This window comes from Galeopterus variegatus, unplaced genomic scaffold, assembly GCF_000696425.1.
Source record: "Galeopterus variegatus unplaced genomic scaffold, G_variegatus-3.0.2 Scaffold344, whole genome shotgun sequence".
NCBI classification, from domain to species: Eukaryota; Metazoa; Chordata; class Mammalia; order Dermoptera; family Cynocephalidae; genus Galeopterus; species Galeopterus variegatus.
In genome coordinates this window covers 209829-232695 of record NW_007726455.1, presented here as the reverse complement: position 1 = coordinate 232695, position 22867 = coordinate 209829, and the positions used below count along the sequence as shown (strand labels likewise).

Sequence of the window (22867 nt, the reverse complement as noted above, 5' to 3'; positions counted from 1 at the left end):
GGGCTGAGTGCTTCCCCTCCTTTCCTGGCGCTGGTCTTAGGCCGCTTTCTGGAAGGCAGGCGAGTGTCTGTACTCTCTGCTCAGGGTTTGGGGCTCAGGAATGATGTCATGCTCCAACAGTTGGATTCTATTAGCTTAAGGAGGAGGGAAACAGCCAATTCTCTTGACTTTGCAAATCTGGCTGATCTCACTCTTGCTGAATCTGAGGTGTTTAGGCTTCACTCTAGAAAGCATCATTTTACTTTTATTTAGCACAAAGGCACCGGGTATTTTTACGGGAAGAATCTTTTATATTAAAAAAATGAGTTATCATCTCTCCCTCATTTTGTTTGTAGTTCTTACATGGAAACTGCAGTGTCTTTTGAGTAGCTTGTTTCCTTCTAGTGAACACTGTCTCTTGGTGCTGCTATGTCTGACCTGTAATAATTAAAAAAAAAAAAAAAGCTAATTAAGCTCAGCCAGGAGCCTGTGGTGAGTTCCAAGTCCCTCTGAAGCAGTCATTAGGGCAGAGGGACTGTCACAGGGATATCTGAGCTGGGGTCTCTACCAGGTAGCTTGGTAAAAAGCAAGCTGTCCTCCTCATTAATAAGGTGGATCACAGGCTTTCCTAAGGTGGGGGAGGGGCTGTCCTGCAGTTGATGGGCCTGCAGAGAGGTTTCTCATCCACAGGTTTCAGAGTGAGCTCTCAGCAGCAGCTGCTAGGAGCTAGGAGACATGAGGCACTGTGGTTGTGCTGGGTGGATTCCTTTGGTTAATATTTTAACCAAATCTCAGGATGTGCAGTGTCTGTGCTGTGCACTTCTACTTTGATTGTCCTAAATTTTGGTAAAATTTGTTCTGACCTAGAGGAGTGGTGTATGGTGAGCTCAGTGTGGCCTACAATAGGAGACCCCAGAAAGGCAGTTTTATAGGTGATGGAGTAGTTAGGCTGTCAGTAATATTATTAGGAGGATGTATGCAGAGGACATTCCCTGCAGGGGAGACCCGTCCTGAGATGTGCTGCCATTTCAGCCATATTATATCTTAAACTTACTCCTTCGCCTCAGGGAACTTTTTCTCTGTGGGATGAGAGAACAGCTGCTGTCCTGGCTCTTCGGTTTTTCTTCTTGAACTTTCTGAACAGAATGTCTTTTGTGTTCTGGCACACAATGAGGGGGCCTTCTGATTAACTTTGGTTCAGCTTGCCAATGCAAGCACTGGCCAAGTCCCCAATTCTGGCTCCCTGAATGCGTCCGTGTATGTATCAGCATTGTGGTCTGAGGGTCCAACAAGGATGAACTCAATAGCCCTGGACCTCAGATGGGCCACTTCTAAAGTTACTCTTCCTTTTACTACACTCCAGGGATCCTCTTTTGTTGAAGCCCATGTGTTACTGGAGGGATGTGTCATAGCACTGTTGGTTGGGATGAAAGGTGGGGGATGTGAAGGGGAGGCCTCTTTGAGCAGTAGGCCCCTCAGTAGGCAATGTAAATCCAGAATTCAGGTCTTCTCCTCTACTCATGTGGGTGTGGTTGGGGCTCCTCCAATTTTACTATCCCTACATGGTGTGAAGAGGACTAGCAGAGACCCAGTTGCAAGAGCTGGTGCTCTTTTTTTTTGGTATAGCAGAAAGAATAATGGATTTGGGGTTAGTAGACCTCAGTTCATGACCAGATTCTGCTACTTGCAAGCTGGGCAGCTGTGGGTAAGTCCCTTAGCTAATACTGTATGATCTTCAGATTATTAGCTGTGATATGGAGATAATGATAATACTTACTTCACAGGACTATTGGGAGGAGCAAATGAGATAATTTCCATGAAAGTAGTTTTAAACAAGTCCTATATAATGTAACATGTTATGAATCGAAGCTTGAGGAATGGCCCAACTCTCTTCTGGAAAGTCACTTTGCCCCCCCCCCCCCATTTATAAAGTCCTTTTTCTCTTCTGCATTTATAAATAAAAATGAGAAAAACCTTAAAGGACTTCTTTAAGATGTTTAAGAAAACAAATAGTGCTTTCTTTGGGTTGAGAAGTTTAGTACGAGTGATGTTCGCTATAGACTTTGAGCCTTATAAATGATCCTTCAGAGATGAAGCTTTCCTTAGGTCACCCAATTCATGTGTTATAGTATAGAGGAAGGGGATTCTAAGAGAACCTTTGCTTTTCCAGTGTCCCATGGCCGCCTGGTAGTCATGGTATGCATTTTGGTAGCTGGAAAAGAGGCTGCTGGGTGCCAGGCCTGGTTACTTCATGCTGCTAGGTTCTTCTGGGGAAACTGTTTTGAGTGGGTAGAGGGTCCTTTCTCCTAGGTTCTGGGATTGAAAGGCAGAGTTCTAACAGGTAGAATGTGTTATTGCTCTGAAATGCTCCGTGGGGGTTGGGCAGCTCTTTCAGGAACCTGTAAGCTTAGTGGGAAACAAAAAAGAAAGAAACAAGGAAATGGGAATTCCAAGGGCAGAGATACTTGATATGCTGTGGGACTGTGCCAAGGAATGGATAGCAAGGGAGGGGAAACTCTGGGCAAGGCCATCCCAGTCTGTCCTCTGTGAATCTGTGGGCATATGGCATTCTAGACACTCCACCCACTGCCTCAGCCTTCACTGTGGGACAGGGGAAAACCTGTCTGCCATGCCCCCGAGTGGTGTCTGGGAAGAAGCCCTTGAGCAGATCCAGAGTAGGCAGTTTTTAATTTTTTTTTTTTTTTTAACAACAGAGCTCTCCTTCCAGGTGAGTCACGTCTCAGCAGCCTCCAAGGCCTGAAGGAGAAATTGTCCACAGTTTAGACTGGGGCTGCAGCTGTTCCCTGCTCCCTATCAGACCAGCTTCCCAGAGCTGAGTCACAAATTGGATCCCTCTATCAGTGTTCCTTAAGGATTAAAAAGTAACATTCTTGTTCTCACTCCCTCTCTCCTCCTTTCTATACTCCCCTCCCTGTACACTCTCCCCCTGGGCTCCCTCTGTCTAAAGTTAGAATAATCAGTCACCCAAGGAAGTTGAAACTTTGAAATACCTTAGAGAACAGGCCCAGGGCATCCTCAATTCTGCTGGCTCAACTCCTTTTTCCTGGAATGAAGGGCTGGGTATACAGTTTCAGGGGGGCACCCCAGACTCCAAGTATCATGGCTACACTGCTGGCCTTGGAACTGAGAGGCTGTGCCTCACTCCCCACTTCATCTAATTCTAAGAACTACTTTAGGGAAGTCACCCTGGCACCTGAGGGAGGTGGGAAGGTCTGAGTCTTGGGGCTTCCAAAGCACCTCCCTGTGTGGCAAGTGGGACTTGAAGGACTGAAGCACATGTCTTCCTTCCTGTCGCTTCTCTTAGCTATTAGCTGTCACTGCCCTGGTGAATCCTGATATCCACTGTTGGGCCCAGGAGAGTTTGCTTAGACAGCCAAGCAAACGGAATACATATCTGAGTCTGGAGGAGGCCATGCAGCAGCCATTCAGAGCTCTGGCTTGGCCTTTCTTCTGTTCCTCTACATGGGCTTGGGAGAAAGGTATGCTTAGGGCAGACTGTGGGGAGGCGAAGGGAAATCTGCAGGCAGATAATCGAGTTCTTTGAGTTAGAGGCACCATGGAAAGTGGAGAAAAGGCCAGGAGAGCATGAAAGAGAGACAGAGAGAAAAAAAAAACAACAACCATCTGGCATAGTCTGCAGAAATTTCTCTCTTTTTATTTTTATTTTTATTTTTTTAAAAAAGATGACTGGTGGGGCTGGCCCGGTGGCGCACTGTTACAGTACGCCACTTGGGAGCTTGGCGGTGCTCCCGCCGAGGGTTCGGATCCCACATACACACCGGTTCCGGCTCACTGGCTGAGCGAGGTGCGGGCGCAGCACCGAGGGTTGCGATCCCGTTGCCGGTCCCGGCCCGGTACGGGCGTGACACTGAGGGTTGCGATCCGTTGCCGGACACAAAAAAAGACAAAAAGGAAAAAAAAAAAGATGACTGGTAGGGGATCCCAACCCTTGACTTAGTGTTGTCAGCACCATGCTCTCCCAAGTGAACTAACCGGCCATCCCTATGTAGGGATCTGAACCCATGGCTTTGGTGTTATCGGCACCACACACTCCCAAGTGAGCCATGGGGCTGGCCTAGAAATTTCTCTTTATTTTTATTTTTTTAAAAGATGACCGGTAAGGGGATCTCAACCCTTGGCTTGGTGTTGTCAGCACCACGCTCAGCCAGTGAGCTAACCGGCCATCCCTATATAGGATCTGAACCAGTGGCCTTGGTGTTATCAGCACCGCACTCTCCCAAGTGAGCCACGGGCCGGCCCTAGAAATTTCTCTATAAAGTTTGTGAGAAAACTTGCATCAGTGTGTGCCTTCTTCTGGAGGTGGAGAGGGAAACTGCATCTATTTTATGCTTGAGGGGAGGCACTATGTGCATCTGTCCCAGTAGGTGGGTGGGGGAAAATGCTAGGCGCGTCTCTCTTAGGGGAACATGCCGCAAAATATCATGCTGGTAGAAAAAACTTAGAGTGTCTATTTCCAGCTGAAGGCCCTAGAAAACTCTCCCTTGTGTGTGTGTGTGTGTGTGTGTGTGTGTGTGTGTGTGTGTGTGTGTGTTTGTGTGTGTGTTTTGAGGGGAGAAGAGGGTGTTAAATGAGTCTAGACTATCTCATTGAAGAATTTCCCTTCTCTAATATTCTTTGGCTCTGATATAATAGATATACTGTTGTTGGGGGATTGTTGAAACTATCACAATACTCTTCTCATCTAAAAACTGCCTGAATGTTAGATTTCACTGTCCCTATAAGAGGATGAATTACATGCAATTAGGGTCTGAAGCCTTCTAACCAAAGTGGACTTGTTCCTAAGAGTTTGTCATGCAACTACCCCAGTTCCTCAACGATTCAGATTCTTTTGTGTGACCTGTTGTTGCTGACGGGGTTTGTATGTGAACTGGAGATTTACTTATAGGAAGCAGCACAGTGGATGGAGGACTGTTTGAACCTGGAAAAATGAGATAAGGAGTGAGGCCCTGAGCAAGGGAATTGGAGAGGTGAGGGCCAATAGGAGTGAGGCCCTGAGCAAGGGAATTGGAGAGGTGAGGGCCAATAGGAGTGAGGCCCTGAGCAAGGGAATTGGAGAGGTGGTATTTCTCAGGGGCAGCAGTCGGCGATAGAAGAGCTGACCTAGGAAGCCTACAAAATTTAGCAGAAGGCTGGCCTGCCCCCAGAGGACTCGAATTGGAGAGGTGAGGGCCAATAGGAGTGAGGCCCTGAGCAAGGGAATTGGAGAGGTGGTAGTTCTCAGGGGCAGCAGTCGGCGATAGATAGAAGAGCTGACCTAGGAAGCCTACAAAATTTAGCAGAAGGCTGGCCTGCCCCCAGAGGACTCAAGGAGACAGTGTTGTACAGATCCTAACAAGCACCGGGAGGGTGGAGGTGGCTGGGGTTGACGTTCCTGTTCATTTGCTCTTGGGCTCACAGGTATCTCTGGTGTCCATATATGCTCTCTTGTTCTGTTCATCCAGTAAGTCAGGAAATACAGAGTGTCTCGGACAAGAGCTGGGAGGATCCAGAAAAGTATCAAACGTGGGACTTGCTGCCATATATGCTGCATTAGATGCTGTATTGTAGTTATTTCCTCCTCGTGTACTCCCCTCCCCCCATCCCTACTCTACGTGAGCCTCTGTCAGTGTGATTAAAAGAAAAGAAACATAGACCTGCTGAAGTTTTGGGTTTTGATGGTAGGGTTGACAACCATCTCTTGCTCTTAGGCTAGGAAAAAGGAGGAGGGTCTAGCTCTTAGACTCTGATTTAAAGAACTATTTGAATGATGGAAGTCAGCCAACTAAAGCACTGGAAATATGAGGAAAGTGAGGGTTCTAGGCCTGTGTTTGAGCTTCTCTGAGTGTCAAAGGATAGTGGGTGTGGGAGGGAGGGGGTTAGGGAAAGGGAAATGGGAGAATTGGAAAAAACAAAACAAAACTTTAAAGTCAGGCAGTTTTTAGAATCCTTTGCTTTGTTCGAGGAACTGAATATTGATATGCTTACTTGTGTCTTGCAGTACAGGCTGCCTTACGGAGTTATGACAACTCAGTTTTTAGATGGTTTTTAAATAAATTAACCTGTTGTGTGTTTGTTCAACTGTCAGTGACTCTTAGACACTCAGCGAGTGCATGGTGCTGCTTTAGAGCAGTTCTGGTAGGACCATTTGCACCATTTGCAGATGAGTATCTTACATGCAGTGCACTGCAGTGATTAAGAGCTGGAGCTCAAGGGTCTTCTAGGCCTAGGTTTAAACCCTGACCTAGCTGTGTGACCTTGGGCAAGTTAATTAATTTCTCTGTGCCTCAGTTTTCTCTGAGGCATCTGTAAAATGGATGTAATAATAGAATCAAGGTGAAGATTAAATGAAGTGATAAGTGTAAAGCTGTAAATCATGAATGTAAATAGTCCAGAGCCTGGTACATAGGAAATGCTCAATGCTTTTTATTGTTCTTAACTTAGCAACATTTTGGAGAGAGTAGGACTGTTGTCTCTCAATCAAGCTGGGGTTATTATGCTAGAAACAAACCAGATTATTATGTTAGAAGTTGCATTTTGTTCTTCTTTCTGTCAAGACCCTAGAAGAGTCTCTGAGGTAGTCCTTCTCAACCTAGCTTCTCAGGTTCAGCCTTATCCTCTTATTGGATGCTTAACCTCCATAGGCAGGGGAGACCATTCCAGAACTGTTTCTGGCCTACCCCTTTCCTGCTGGCCAGCCCAGGTAGGGGCCCTGAGGTCCTCCTTTACCTGGCATTGGAGCTGTTCTCAGTGAATACTATCTACGTATCCTACGAGACCCAGCTTAGAGCACAGGCTTTGCAGCCAGCTCTGGGGAGTCACAGTGTAGCTTTCTCTTACTGTCTGTGGATCTTTGGTGAGTTAACCTCTGTAAGCCTCAATGTCTTCATCTGTAAATTGGGAGTAATAATATTACCTACCTCAAAGGGTTGTTGTAAGGGTTAAATGATTTAATTTACGTAAAATACTCAGCTTAGTTTTGGACACAAATATGCTATCAATAAATGTTAGCAGCTGCTCTTGTTATTGATCTCTCCCTCTTGTGAATTTCCTCACCTACATATAGCAGTAGAAAACCCCAGCCATCTAGTCAGCAGATCTGAGTTTTAATTCTGGCTCTATCTCTGACCTGCTTAGTGACCTTGGGGAAGTAACTTGGTTTCTCTAGGTTGGAGTTTTCTTCTAGAAAGTAGAGGTACGGATTGAATGTCCTCATTGATATTCTGGCTTGACCTTTCAAATGTGTATATCTTGTCTTTCCAACTGTATTCCCTGAAGTTCTATGAAATTAAGCATAATATATTATACTTTTTATTTCCCCAAATGGCCAATGTATATAGTTTGTGCTTACAAAATATTTGAGACACTTTTTTTTAACCCCATCAGCTGGATTCTAGGAAGCATTTTGACTTGGTTTCCATAACTTGGAAACTAGAAGCTTGTTCTCAGTTGTATAGGGCTTGGTTACAACAACTTGCAAGGAGGCCCCCACCCTTAGTAAGCAAGAAAGTCTACTAGGTCAGTAAAAAAGAAGGTGGGTTTCACTTGGTGTCTCTGGGAAAATTTTGGTCAGCAGATGTTTGAGGCACTTATTTTTTCTGCTCTATAGACTTGGACTAGCTCTGTGAATAAATACAGCTCTGTAAATAAATCACTGTTTCTTTATGTCACTGGGGAAAAATGGCGGTGTTTTCCAACTGACCCTCTGTCCTTTAGAGTTCAGAATAAGCCAGTTGGAGTGCAAAGACAAATCTGTGTGTTGGGGGAAGAGCCATCCAATGAGAGAGTAATGTTTAGACCCTGGGCTTTGGGGTCAGACTGGGTACAAATTCTGGTTCTGCTGTTTACTAGCTCTGTAACCTTGGACAAGTTACTTAGCTTGTCCATGCCCCAGTTCCTCTTCTGTAAAATTGAAGCAGTAGTAGTATTATCTCACAGGGTTGTAGTGAAGCCTAAATGTAAAGTGCTTAGAGTAGTACCTCCTACCTTGTTGCCGAATAAAATGCTAGCAATTATTGTTATATGTGTTATTCCCTTGTAAACTGAGCAGTGTTTGTTTCTTTGTTCTGCTGAAAAATGTGAGGCTATGTCTCCTTCCTCTGTATCTGGGGCAGATATCTAGTATCAGCAGAGCAGTTATAAGTGTTTACCCATCAGCATATAGATCAGAGCTCTTGGACCTTACTTTTGTAGAGAAATATATAAACCAGAGGTGGAGTCTGGCCAAATCAAAGGAGCATCTAGGCTGAGAGGAGACGTAATGTATGTTATATGGCCCTGGGGCAGGGACATGACAGAACCCTGTGTAGAAGATCAGGATGGGAAGTGGGAGGGCTGGTGGGAGGCCAAGGGAGAGTGGAAACTCAGAGACAGAAAGCTCTAGGTATTGAAGAGTGGCGAATATTGTGGCTAAGACAGTACACTGTATCAGGACAAGCTCCTGGCACTTTATATTCCAAGAGACAGCTTGATCCCAGCCCCAGGGGAGACTTGCCCCAGTGGTGATCACAGATGAGGAGGTTCTAATCTGTTTCTAAAGAGAATGAGTAGCTCCTTATCTACAAGTGCAATTATAAAGAGATTTCCTTTTCCAATTGCAAGAAACAGGAACTTTTGCTGCCAAATTTAGCAGTGTGTTTTAAGTCCCTCAAATCTCCTTTGAGTGCTACCAAAGCTCTCAGCTTTGTTGTTATCTCTTGTTGAAATATAGCCTGGAAGGTCATATCAACAGTGCCAATTTATGGGCCTGCTGAACTCAGGCAGGCCTAGAGCAAAATGAGGAGTTCCTGGGAGTAGGTGTCTTTTTCTCTTTGAGTTGAGGCAGTTTATAATTTAAGGTTCTTTTTGCTTTAGAAGACCAAACTCTGCAGATTAGGGTCAAACATTCTATTTCTTCTGCATTTTTACTCCTGTAGGCTCCCATTGGCAGGATCTCAAATTCCGCACCATCTCCCCATATAATCAGGAAAAGCTCAGCCTTGATGGTACTTCCAGCTACCAAAACTGTGCCCCACACTTCTTATTGGAGGTACATTTCATTGCCACAAAGTTATGCCAGAATCTTTCTGCCATTTAGTTTATTAGCAATTTTTGACCTACCATGTGTTCTGATGGAGCAATTAAAAGATGGTGAAGACCGCGGGGTGTAGAAACCACACATTAGGCTTTTACTCTGAGATGAGCTTGGCAATGGCAGTGACCTTGGTTTGCAGTCAGGGGCTTGACTAACTCAGCTGCTACGTTCAGAGAATTGAGGGTTTGGAGTCTAGATAGGAAAGAAAGTACTGAAGTTCTTTATTTTCTTTGCCTCCTAACCCCCTGATTCATTCAGCCCTTTGGGTTCAGGCATAAAGGAACTGGGCAGCACTATCCTTTCTGGGTCCTGATCTCTCTGGGTTTGAGTCATCACTGCTGCTCAGGGTTGAGTTACAGCTCAATTGTGCTGGGAGAGCCAGCCGTGAGGATACTGGTGGTAAGAAGGGTTGTGGCTTTTGTTAACTCATCTCTGAGTAAGTGCCCAACAGGAAGTGGCAGAGATTAAGTTAAAAAGAAAACAATTGTAAATTTTTGTTTTATTTAAATCTCATTAAATAGTGTTGGGAAAATAGAATAATTTAATCAGGCCCCATTGCCTTAGGTCCAGTTGGGGGTGGTGTGGCACATTCTTTGTAAATAAGTTGTGTGTGGGTGGAGTTAGTGCCTATGTGTGGTGCCGCGACTTGGCTGGCATGTTGTCTGCCTCAGGTGTCTACTGCGCGAGGCCGTGCTCTCAAAACTATGGTCCCAAGGATACCTAGATCATAGACCTGCATGTGAGGGGTCTGGTGACCCAGCCTGGCGTGTGAGGAGTCTGGGGACCCAGCCTGGTCTGTGAAGGGTTTGTGACCCAGTCTGGACAATGGGCTTGAGGGGTCTGTGAGCACCAGACCGAGCCCTAGCTCGACAGTTGGCCTAGTTGGCAGGATTATGGGCAGGTAAAAGAGCTTGACAAATAGAAATAGAAGACCTTTTTTTCTCCCCCCCGCCCCCCATATCAGAACCCACAACTGTTTGGTAAACCCAGATGGGTTTTGAAAGCAATTCTATCCAGACTTCTTTTCACCTGAAAAATACCTAAGGTCAGATGTCTACGTGGCCTTGCTGTACCAAGTTGAGCTTCTTCTGGGAAACTGTAGAAACTAAAGCAGAAAACCATAGAGACTACAACACCTGTGATGTCTTCCTGGGTCCTTGATAGCATTTGATGTTTTGTCAGTGGGGGATGGCTTTATTTGTTGGTGTTCCCCCAAGTGTTTATCCTCAGCCTTTTCTCTTTTTAATTTACAGTCTTTCTCTGGGTTCCCATCTTCTACTGTTACTAGTTAGTCAGAGGAAAAAGAGGGGGGATCCAACTCTGCCTCTCTTGTTTCAGAAACTGAATTTATTTGTTCAATAAATATTTATTGAGTATCCATTCTGTTCTAGGTTTTGATCAATATGCTGGGGACAAAGAGATAACCAAGACAGTAAAGTCCTTGTTGTCCTGAAGCTTAAAGTATAGTGGGGAAGCAGGTCAGTAAACATGTAAACAAATCAATAAATGAGATAAAGATAGTGATATGAGCTATGAAGGAAATAATGGTGATGTAAAAGAGAGAGAGCATCAGGGACTTGCAAGGTTAGAGAAGGCCTCTCTGAGAATACACATTTGAGCCGTGAGCTCAAGGACGAGAAGAAGCCATGAAAGTGCAGATTTGGGGAAAGTAACATGCCTGGAAAAGGAAACAGCAAAGGCAAAGCCTCTGAGGTTGGAAAGAGCTTGATATGTTGAAAGAATGTAAAGGAAGTCATCATTGTTTGAATATAGGGAGCAAGTGGATGTAGAAGTATAAGATGTCACACAACTTGGGATAAGACATGGAAATTTGAGGATGGCTAGCTAAGAGGAACATTGAGAAGAATCAAGAAAAGGAATATGGAGAAACAAGGGATCTGGAGTGGGGACTGACATGTGGCTGCTCAGCTAAAGGAAGTTGCATGAATATATTCTGCATAATTTTTGGGATCAAGCAATATGTGTTTTAAAATTTTCTGCAGTTTTTAGGTTTTTGGTATATCGTCAGTAGAATGCTTACTCTGTTCTAAGCATTGTGTTAAACTAGACCTTTTTATTTGTGTTATTTTAGTAAATACGATAGTGTGTGAGTGAATCTGTTGATGTTCTGATATCTACAGGAACTCAGAGTGACTAACTTGCTTAAAATTCAACTCTAAGTGTATGATTCCAAAGCATGTGCTCTTTTATATCCCCACTCTGATTGGTATGCCAAATCCAGCTTCTCTTAGTTGTTTAAAACATTTAATGAGGGCCGGCCCAGTGGTGCACTCGGTAGAGTGCGGCGCTTGGGAGCGCGGTGGCGCTCCCGCCAAGGGTTCGGATCCCATATACAGACCGGTCCGCTCACTGGTTGAGCGTGGTGCGGACGCGACACCAAGGGTTGCGGATCCCGTTGCCGGTCGCGGTATGGGCGCAACACCGAGGGTTGCGATCCCGTTACCGGTCATGAAAAAAGACAAAAAGGAAAAAAAAAAAACATTTAATGAGTTTTTTCCCCTTGAATTTTTTGTGATATTATTTACTGTCATTCCTCCTTTCTACCCATTGGAAGCTAGAATAGATGTTGAATGTTTGTGGAGTTGAATGAGTTATTTTTAACTTTCTCTGAAAGGAGTACCTGGTTAAATACCGGGAATGCCCTTCCATTTCAAAAACTGGGGAGGGTAGGGGATGTCACAGACTTGGGAACAGATAACCTGAATTACCTCTCTTTTTCTGGGCAGGATGGTTCAAACTGTTGAAGAAAGATGGTCTTTCTTCTTATTACTGCAGAAGTAGTCAGATATTGTAAATTTTTTTTTTTTTTTTTTTTTTTTGTGACCAGTAAGGGGATCGTAACCCTTGGCTTGGTGTCACCCGCACTGCGCTCAGCCAGTGAGCGCACCGGCCATCCGTATATGGGATCCGAACCCGCGGCCTCGATGCTCCCAGTGCCGCTGCGCTCCCAGCACCGCACGCTCCTGAGTGAGCCACGGGTTCGGCCCCAGATATCGTAGATTTTGATTCTTCCTATTTTATAGGAAGAAGATGGAATTTGTTTTTGAGAAAATTAAATTGTCAGTAAGGTAGCATTTGTAAATAAATCCTGATTTCCCAGTATACAGCTCTCTTCCAGAGTCTCCAAGTTTGTTGGAAATGTTTCAGGAAAGAAATTCATTAGGCCACAAATTTCACTTTTTGAAAATTGAACATTGACTAATTTCTGTTGGTAGATACTTCTTTTTCTAAAGGGACTGATCCTGTTTGGATTCTATAAATCAAGGCTCTGGATTCTGAAATGAAAATGTGTATGGTGTTTATAAACTCATTACTCAGTGTTCATGAGATCTGTTTTCAGCCCAGTCAGCCCGCTTAGATGGAATAGTTTGTGAATGGCAAAGCAAGGTGAGACTGAATTTCAGATTTTGTATAGATTCTTGACACACAGGGATTTCTTTTGTGAGTAACTGGATTCTGCTTTCCTGTTTCCTTTATCTCTGTCTGTTTCACAAACTGCCTTCTGAAGGAAAAGATATGTGGTTGGGGAAGATTCCTTTCTTTAGAGGATGTTTTTCGGATTATCATTAACACTGATTCACTGAGCAAATATTAAATGGTCATCTACCATGAGCAGAGACACACAAATAAGTTACGGGATGAGGCTAAAAAGATTGGCTGAGGTCAGATCTCGAATGGTTTGAATCATCCAGGAATTGGGGAATTGCTGTTCTTCTGAAAGCAGGAAAGGAACCCAATTGGATCTGGATTGTAGAAAAGAAACCTGTGAGGCCATGTGGAAGATTGAACTGGAGTTGGCAGAAACTTGCCTAAAACTGGTGGTATTGCAGCCCCTCAAAATTCTTTTAGAGCAGAAAATAAGGGAAGTCTGGGGAGGAGGGTCTGCATAGATCAGTGGTTTTCAGACTTGAACTTGCACCAAACTCACCTGGATCGCTTGTTTCCAAATCAGTAGGTCTGCAGTGAGGCCTGAGAATTTGCATTTTTAACAAGTTCAGAGGTGACACTGCAGCAGCTGGTTTGGAACCCCTCTTTGAGAACCACTGCTTAAGAGGCTTAGCAGCTGAGATGACAATTAGGGTGTGAGGGTCAGATGTTAATTTGTTTGTTTTCTTTTGCCAACCTAGAATTTCATGTCTATACATCTGTACTATCTCTACATTCTTGGATGGCTTGCCTTATAACATCAACAAAGCCTGATAAAGGTCTGGGTCTTCCATCACAATGACTCTTCTCACAATATCCATATCACTTCTGGGTGAGATTTTCAGGTGTGTGCTTATTTCTGAACAGCTGTTTGTCTAATTTTTGGAAAATGCCTGTCCTTGATTCAATTAGGGTAGGTGATATTGCCCCCTGCCCTTCAGCATAGCCTCCTGATTGACAGGGCTCTTTTAGGGACTGAAAACAGGCTCAGCACTGAGTGTGTTCTGTTGATTAGCCAAGTTTACACAGGACTGCCTGGGAGATTATCTCTTTAGCCCAGGACTTGAATTTCAAGGACAAAGTCCACACAGTTGGCAGCTGAAAGGCTGAGAACACCTAGAAGAGAGGATTTCACTTGGCTTTCACTTACCCAGCCCTCTTCCCACAGAGGTCAGGTTTTCTACTTGTTGCTGCCCAAACAGGTGACCTTGGGATGTTTCTCTCAGAGCAGCATGGCTCCAGGCACTGTCCTTTGCTGTCTACTTCAGGACCCGTGGCTTCAGGTGAGGCACTTGATGTTGATAAATATAAGCTGCCTTCTCTTCCTTGGCATTCTTATTTCTTGAATCCTTTTCTGGGCTTGCTTCTCCCTTTGGGAAAAGGGTCTTTATTCCTTCTTCATGGTCAGTGACTCTTGGATTTTTCCCAAGGGTCTCCTGTCCTTTAGCTTCCCTCATTAGTTCAGCACAACCATAGAATTTTGTTTCAGTGTGGGAAGGGATATTAAAGGTTACCTGACCCAGTGCTGCCTAACCTAATCTTTGTAAGGCATGCTGAGATAAAAGGAGGTGGCTACCGGTAGCCTAAGGCAACCAACCTGGGGCTCCTATAGCCTCAATGCTGCCTCCAGGATCAAAGGAGTCACTATGTCCACACAGGTGTATCCCACTCTTGGCATACTGGCTGGAAACTCAGATCCAGTCCCAGATGCTTTGGAATTCATAGGTGAGAAAAACGAGTGCCCAAGGTGACAGAGCCAGGAATGGGACTCAGTCTTTTCACTTCTGCTGATTTAGGGCCTTGCTGTGTACATAACACGGGAACTGTAATGTGTTTCAGATTAGCAAGCACATATGAAACTGTCTCAGGCTGATTTTTGTTTGAGATTTTTTTTTTTCTGAACTTTAAAAAAAAAATAACCAAAGCAACATGTATTCTAAAAACTTTTACAAGATAAGGAATATATAAGGCAGAATATGAGCATCTCTTATAGATCCATGCCCCAGAAATATAATCATTGTTAACAGTTGGGTAAAAGTGGATTTTTAAAAAATGATACATTTATATATATGTTTATTTTATTTTTATAAAAAAGATTATGCTCCAATCAAAAAAATGGAAAATAAAAAGTGTTGGTAAGGATATAGAGAAGTTAGAACCGTACATGCTAGTGTCAGTGGGAGTATAAGTGGTGCAGCTCCTGTGGAAAACCGTTTGGTTGTTTCTCAAAAAGCCAAAAATTGCCATATGACCCAGCAATTCTACTCCTAGGTAAATGCCCAAAAGAATTGAAAACAGGGACTCAGATGCTTGCATGCCATTGTTTGTTGCAGCATTATTCACAGTAGCCAAAAAGTAGAAATACCCCAAGTGTTCACTGACAGATGAATGGTTAAACAAAATGTGGTATATAAATACAATGGTATATTATTCAGCCATTACAAGGGATGAAGTCCTGAGACACGCTACAACAGAGATGAACCTTGAAAACGTTTGGCTAATGGAAAAAAGCCATACATAAAAGCACAAATATTGTGTGATTCCACCTTCATAAAATATCTAAAAAAGGCAAATTCATAGAGACAGAAAGTAGATTAGAGATTACCAAGAGTTTAAGGAGAGGGAAGAATGGGGAGTTATTGCTTAATGGTTGCAGGGTTTCTGTTTGGGGTGATGAAAAAGTTTGGGAAATAGTGGTGATGGTTGCACAACATTGTGACTGTAATTGATGCCGCTGAATCAATTACAGTCATTGTAATTGATGCCACTTAGAAACGATTAAGATGGTGAATTATATATATTTTTTACCATAATAAAAAATGGAAAAAAAGTTTATACTCTACTGAAAAATTTCTCACTTATAATTTACCTAGGATGTTTTTCCATGTCAGTACTTTACTTTTAACAGTAGCATTGTGTTTTGTCAGATGAATGTACCGTAATTTATTTAACCAAGATCCTATTGATGGACATTTGAGTTGTTTCCAGTTTTTCCCATTATAAACAGTGCTACAGTAAACAGCAGTATACAGCTGTGTTTGCCTATGTGTTCTAGTGCTTGTATTTCCTTAAGCAGAATTCCTAGAAGGGAAGATTTGCTCATCAAAGGGTATGCTCATTTAACATGTTAATAAATATTGCTAGACTGCTTTCCAAAGAAGTTACATCAATTTAATTCTCATCAACAGTATATAAAGGTGCCTGTTTCCACCACACCCTTGCCAACATGGGTATTATAAATCTTTTTAATCTTTGATTGTCTGATAGGTGAAAAAGGATTTCTTATTGTTACTTTATTTAGGATTTCTTTAATTATTAGTAAAATCGTACATTTTTTTATGCTTACTGTTAGTTTTTATTCTCTGAATTTTCTGTTCACATACATTACTCATTTTTCTGTTGGGTATTATTTTTTTTTAGAGATTTGTAAGAGCATTTACATACATATTATATTAGGACTCTTTCTCGTATATGTTGCTGATATTTTTCCTGTGGGTTTTTTATTTATTTAATTTTTTTAAATTTTGACTTTGTTTAGGCTAGTTATTAGCCTTTCACATTTTAAATTTTATGTAGACACTTGTATGATATTTTCCTTCATGGCATATTTTCCCCCCTTCATGGCTTTTGAGTTGAATTTTGTCATACTTTGAAAAATTTTTTTCACTCATCAGAATTATAAAAGTAATTCATTCATCTTATCGTTCCAATTTTTACATTTAAACTGTAATTAATTTTGCTGTGAGGTGAAGTAGGAGTTAAATGTTATCAAATGGTGGCTGGGGCAGGAATCGTCTAAAGGCTTACTCACCCCCCACTGGTGGTGCCTGGACTGGAAGAACTCAAGCAGTTGGGGCTTGAGTCCTCAGCTTGCTCACTTACTCTTGAGCACTTTCTCACTCTCCCCCACACCACCAAATTATTGCTACATGTGGTCCTTCTAGTGTGGCAGCCTTAGGATCACTGGAGTTCTTACAAGGTGGCTCGGGACCTAAAAGTTAATGTCCCTAGAGAGACTGGCAGAGGTTGCATGACTTTTATCTAACCTTGCTTTGGAAGTTATGCACCCTCACGTGGTCATTCTGTTCTTGAGGTACAAAGTCCTCTCTAGTTCAAGGAGAGAGGAATATCAGTTTGCAGAGTTGTTTTGAAATCACCATGACCATACAGAGAAACTTGGATTTTAAGCTATAGGGCAGTTTTTCTCAGACTTAATTCGTTGCTTTCCATCCTCACAATATTACCATAACATTTTAATAATACTTGAACTATTTACATAATGTTTAAATTACTTCACTTTCTAACTTAAATTTATTTTACAAGGAAATATTGTCTTGCTTTCTTAAAGTGGAAAATCAATACTACTTGCCATACACAGAACTTTAAAAGTAAATACAATGAAAACAAAAATTAACGTTTTAAAATTGCAGCCAAATACTGCTGCCTATGGCACTCCTCTCGTTAAGAGATTATCAAGTGCTTGGGCAAGTGGATACTTTTTCCTTAATCTAAGAAGAAGATTTGAAAGAATTGAAAAGTAAATGACCTGTCATCTTGTGATTTCACGCCATGTAGTGCTGTGTTGGAGTACCGTGTAATATGTTGAGTGCCATGCAGCTCCCTACCGCATTTTGGGAAGCACTGCTGTGGGTAGTGGGGCTGCTAAAAGAATTTGAGTACTGGAGTGATATGGTCAAACTTGCCTTTTAGAAAGATGCAAAGAAAGAAGTGTAAAGATTAGATTTGAAGAAAGTAAAATTGGAGAACGGAGATGGTTTTTATGACATTATTGTAGTAAATAAAGCTATTGATGATAAAGCCCAAGGTGACGAGTGGCAGGGAAGGGAGGGGGTGAATATAAGACATTACGGAGGCACAATTTACAGGACTTGGTGATAGATTGAACTAGAGTGAGAAGAATGAAAAATCAGGGTTGACTTGTAGAAACTTGAGTGGCTTTGTGGAGAAAGAAGAGGAGGAGAGAGTGTTTTTGTAGGGGTAGAGTGGGAAATGATGAGTTCAGTTTTAGACGTTCCTTTTTATTTTTTAGTATGAATTCACTTTTCACTTTATGGATTAGTCTGTTTCTTTGGAATATTGTTCAGATTATTTTTTCCTTCCCTGTACTTTCTGTAACCTGTAAATTACATATAGAGGCTTGATCAGATTTAGTTTAAGCATTTTGGGGGGCAAAAAAAAACCCCTTTATAAATGATGAAGCAGGTCATAAACACATAATGTCTGCTTGTTCCACTATTACGGATGCCAAATTTGGTCACTAATTGAGGTAGGGCCAGCCTGTCCCTGGATGAAGCATTGGTTCAGAGAACTTCCAGCATTTTCTTGCTATTGGTGACCACTTGCTTCTTAAACTTCAGAAAAGCCACTGATGTCCAGGACTGGAGGTGGAATGTCCCCTTTTCTGAGCTCATCTCATTCTGAACTTTGTCTCTAAAATACCAGGGAAGGCATACATGTCTCCTAGGTAACAGCCATCAAGTTTATATGAAAGAAGCATATTGCAGGTTTCAGAGTTTTGGTGAACTTTGATCCAAAGTCATGGATTTGTGGATGAGTTAGAAATGAAAACTTGAAATGATAATTCCTCCTTTCAAAGATAGTAGCTCTTAAAATAATGCTTTGAGGATGATCATCACTGAAGGAGAAGAGATCAAAAGGGAGTTGGGAGAAAAGAAGTCCTGTTACCTGGCTAAATACCATTATCTCTTTGATTCTGAAGCAAATAAGAGTGTATGCCCAGGGGAAGCTAGAAGTGGGGTGGTTTCTCACCATCTTGCCAAACACTTATGTTTAAGGGAGTGACTGAACACATGCTTACATGGTTTTATGAGTTTTAATGTTGAGAGAAAAGTTTTTCTGTTAGGCTGTGTTTGGAGTTCATTTCCTGTTGACTTTGCACGCATGCGCGCGCGCGCGCGTGTGTATATGTGTGTGTGTGTGTGTGTATTAGTGTATTAGAAATGTTAGCTTCACTTTATGCATCTTTTCCTGGAGGATAATGATAGTTATTTACATATGAATACCACTTCACAGCATATAAAACATTTTCACATACATTGTTTCTCTGGATTTATACTCTGTCTTTTCAGAAGAGGAATTGAGGCGGCTGGCTACAGAAGACATAATAAAAACAACACCCCATAGTGCTTTCCATGGGATAGTGGAAAGAACAGGAATTTTTAAATCAGACTTGGTTTGTATTCTGGCTCCTCCTTTTACTAGCTATACCACTTTGGACTTTGGTTTTATTTGGTAAAATAGAAATGGTAACATTTACCTCATAGGATTGTTTCAGAGTATTAAATGAATTAACATAATTAACATGTGGAAGCAATGCTTGGCACACAGTAGATGTCTGGTAAAGGGAGGCCTTAATCATTTTAATAACATAGAAACAGATAATCAGCACCAAAGAAAAGAAGAGCATGCAAATGTCCTAACCTTGTTACTTAACGTGGTTGCTATGAATGGCCTTCGACTCTGATTCTGTGTTCCTTGGCATTCTACAAACCAATTCTTACATACCAATTTCTCAAGACAGACAAAGATTTTTTTCTTTTTGTTTTACATTCTAATGAAATTTATATGGGATATCGAAGGCAATGTTGAATGATAGTAATTCTTTTTTTTTTAACCAAGAGGTATGTTTTATTTATTTGTTTTCTTGTTTTTACAACCACAACACAGTTTCTTTACCATTTTTACAAATGCTTATGTGATCTTGGTTCCCTATAGCTCTCTTATAGAGACTGCTGATAAAATACGAATGTATTACATGAAGTTGCAACTCAGTGAAAACCACTCTGTAAGGAGCTGAGCTAATGGCATCTGTGTGGTTTTCTGTTGATCTAATAGAAAAATGGAGCTTAAAATCCCCAGGGGTATGGATATATATCACATCCCTTAAATAGTCTTCCTTAAATATCTCTTCTTTCAGCTGGAATTTTGTGAAGAGTTGGGCAGTAAATTCAAAGCCCTGAGTTCCATATTCTATATGCTGTATTCTGTATTTCTAACTGAAGGCAGATCATAGACTTTGGAAAACAGATGAAAGGGTTGGCTTCCTACTAGCAAGTTAGAGTCCTATAACTTGTGTTCTTGCTTGTATTATAACATGATTTTGTTTAATCCTTATAGTAGCCCTAGGAGGGAAGGGGACTGACCTAACAGTTAATTCCTTCTTAAGTACCAGGTGTTAGGCTTTCCCTCCGTTTACAAATGGGAGGTTGGCTCAGTGCTGAGAGGTCAGGAGAACAAGCCCTTTTTCTTCTCCATCTCTTGGATTATAAATGTGAGGCAGGGATTGCCTTTTGCTTTATCTGTGTGACTGTTTGTGATCTGGAAGTTACTGTCATCACTTCTAGATAACACTAGCCCTGGGCATTTGCTGAATGAAGTCCACATCACAAATAAATCTTGGGATTATAGTGACCAGGGGAGGTCTTAGTTGGGAGGGAGTGTGCAATATGTGGTGCTCACATCAGGGTAATTTGTATATTCAACATTATACAGTGTAATCATTTTCTGTGGCCCTTTACCAATTTCTCCCTAACTCTCCTTCCTTATTTTCCACCCCTGGTAGCCTCAGTGTCTCCTCACTTGCCCTCCTCATCACAAGTCGCTCAATCCTGAGGGCATTTCCTTAGCCTTCTGAGTGTTTATGAGGGATGGGGGGGTGGGGGTGGAGGCTGTTCTTTCCACAGACTTTACGAAGTCTTAACCAAGAGTCTTCTTTCCATTACTCAAGATACACAAAAAGGAGCTGGTCTCCATGGCAGGTTCAGCATCTGTGAAATGGAGAATGAATTATTATTTATATTTTGTATGGGATTTGGGAACTGCATGGTTCTCTCTGTCCTATACTCTCTGCCCTTCAGTTTTCTTTTTTCTTTTTTTCCTTTTTGTCTTTTTTACTGACCGGTAACGGGATCGCAACCCTCGGTGTTGCACCCGCACCGCGCTCAGCCAGTGAGCGGGAACCGGTCTCCACATGGGATCCGAACCCTCAGCGGGAGCGCCGCCACGCTCTCAAGCGGCACACTCTCCAGTGCTCCACCGGGCCGGCCCTGCCCTTCAGTTTTGAACACCACTCCCAGCTGACCTCCTAGCTCTTGGCTTCTTCATTCTTGTTACTGAAAATTCTCAAACTAGATGAAAACCTGTAAGCCTTGCTCTTTCTCCCAGCTCTTTTATTTTTGTAGAGCTTTTGTTACAGCTCTGTCTACATTTCCCTCTTTTTATGCTAACCTTTTCCATTATTCTAGGTACAATCCACTTGCTATTGGCAGACCAGCTTGCTCTTATTTCCTTTTTCTTTTTCTATCTTTTTGTGTACAGGTAACTAACTTTATTGATTTTCTAATAAGGAAAGAAATATATGCTCATTGAAGAATATTTAGACAATTACAAAAAAATATTAGGAAGAAAGTAAAAATCATATACCCCTCCATAGCACAGTTTTTGGTATTCATTTTCCTTCTGGATCTTTTTCACGTATGTTCTATATATGCTTTTTTCCAAACATGGCATTAAAAAGCACTTATGTTTTGCAACCTACTCTTTTGATAATATTGTTTGGTTATCTTTCAAAGACAGAACATATGTAGCTACTTTATAATTTTTTTTGTTTGTTTTTTGTTTTGTTTTGGATTTGGTGGCTAGCTGGTGCAGGGATTGAATCCTGCACCTTCGTGTTATCAACACTACAATCTATACAACTGAGCTAACTGGCCAGCACTTACTTTGTAACGTTTAATGCTGCATAGAATTCCATTGTATGGATGATCATTGTTTAATTAAGTAATCTCCTGACATGGACTTTTGGGTTATTTTTGTTATTTTGCTATTAAAAGATATGTGGCAGCAAATATCTATATATCTATTTAGCTGTGCCTACTTGTATAACTCAGAATAGATATTTCTGGAAGTTTCTAAAAATGGGACTGCTGGTTCAAAGGGTATGTAATATACTTAGATTATTTAATAATATCTTCTAAAACATGGAAAAGATGAGAGATTAATGTAATAAAACCTATGTACCCATTACTTGAATTTAATTAATATTAACTTTTTACTATATTTGCTTCAGATCTATTTAAAATTTTTTTAATATGGCAGATATGACTAAAGCATTCTCCAGTCCTATCCTCCTTCTGAAATTGGTATAAGCCTCATTATTGTGCATATTTTATCCTTTAACATGTATGTGTCTATAAATAATGTATAGCATTTTGTGTTTTAGAATTTTATACGCATGATACCATTTCTGCATGCAAACTTTTGCAGCTTGACTTTTTTCATTCAACATCATTTTTGAAAAGTAGCCATGTATAAAATATTCAGTTTAGTTTGTGTGTAATGTACCATTCTATGACAGTGAGAGTTGGTTAAGGTCTTTCTAATTTTGTGTATTATAGACATTGCTGTAATAAACATCCTTGTACAAGGACTGTGCAAGAGCTTATGTATGCTAGCTACCTAGAAATGGAATTGCTGTAGGGGGGTGTGTGATTCTTCAGCTTTACTAGATAATTCCAGATTGCTTTGTATAGTAGTAGTGTATGTTTACTAGTAATGTATATGGGTTTTCATCTCCCCATGTTTTTGGTAACACTCGGCCATACCGTGCTTCTCAGTATTTTCCAATCTGATGAATATGAAATAATAATCTCATCGCATTAATTTGCATTTTCCCTATTTACCAAAGAGGTTGAGCAGTGCTTCATTTTCTTTGAATTGTCTGTTCATATCTTTTACCTATTATTCATTTGGGTAATCTTTTTTCTATTTTAGGAGTCAATATATTCTGATTTTTAATCATTTGTCAGTTACATGCTTTGCAGTTATTTTCTTCCTGTCAGTGGCTTGTCTTTTAACTTTGTGTAGGATATTATTGTGAACATGTATTTTTCAGAGCTATACACACACACACACACACACACACACACACACACACACTTTTTTTTTAGGACAATTGAGGAATATATATAAATCGTCAGTCCAGAAAAATTGTACTGGTTTACAGTATATTTAGCAGTGTATGAGAGTGCCCAGTTTGCCATACCCTGTCTGACTCTGAGAATAGTTTTCTTTATGCTCTTGCTCAGTGTAATAGACAGAAAGTGGTATTTCCCCTTGTTTGGTACCTTTTTCTTGAGCATTCTTAACTCTGTGACCCTCTCTAATGAAGCCACGTCACCTCCTCCCCGACTCTCACTCTGTACTCCCTGACATTGCTTCCAGTCCTTGCCTGACAACTTTTCCCATTGGAAGTTAGTTCCTCCCTTTGCTCATATTTCTTCTCCTCATTCTTGGTGCTGTTACCTGTCT

At 41.6% G+C, this 22867-nt stretch overlaps 1 protein-coding gene across 4 annotated transcripts in view; it reads left to right on the top strand.

Annotated features, from left to right (window-relative positions):
* The window catches only part of ST5 (suppression of tumorigenicity 5), a 159615-nt gene that overhangs the window by 49742 nt on the left and 87006 nt on the right, over positions 1-22867 (top strand). The window lies entirely within an intron of this gene.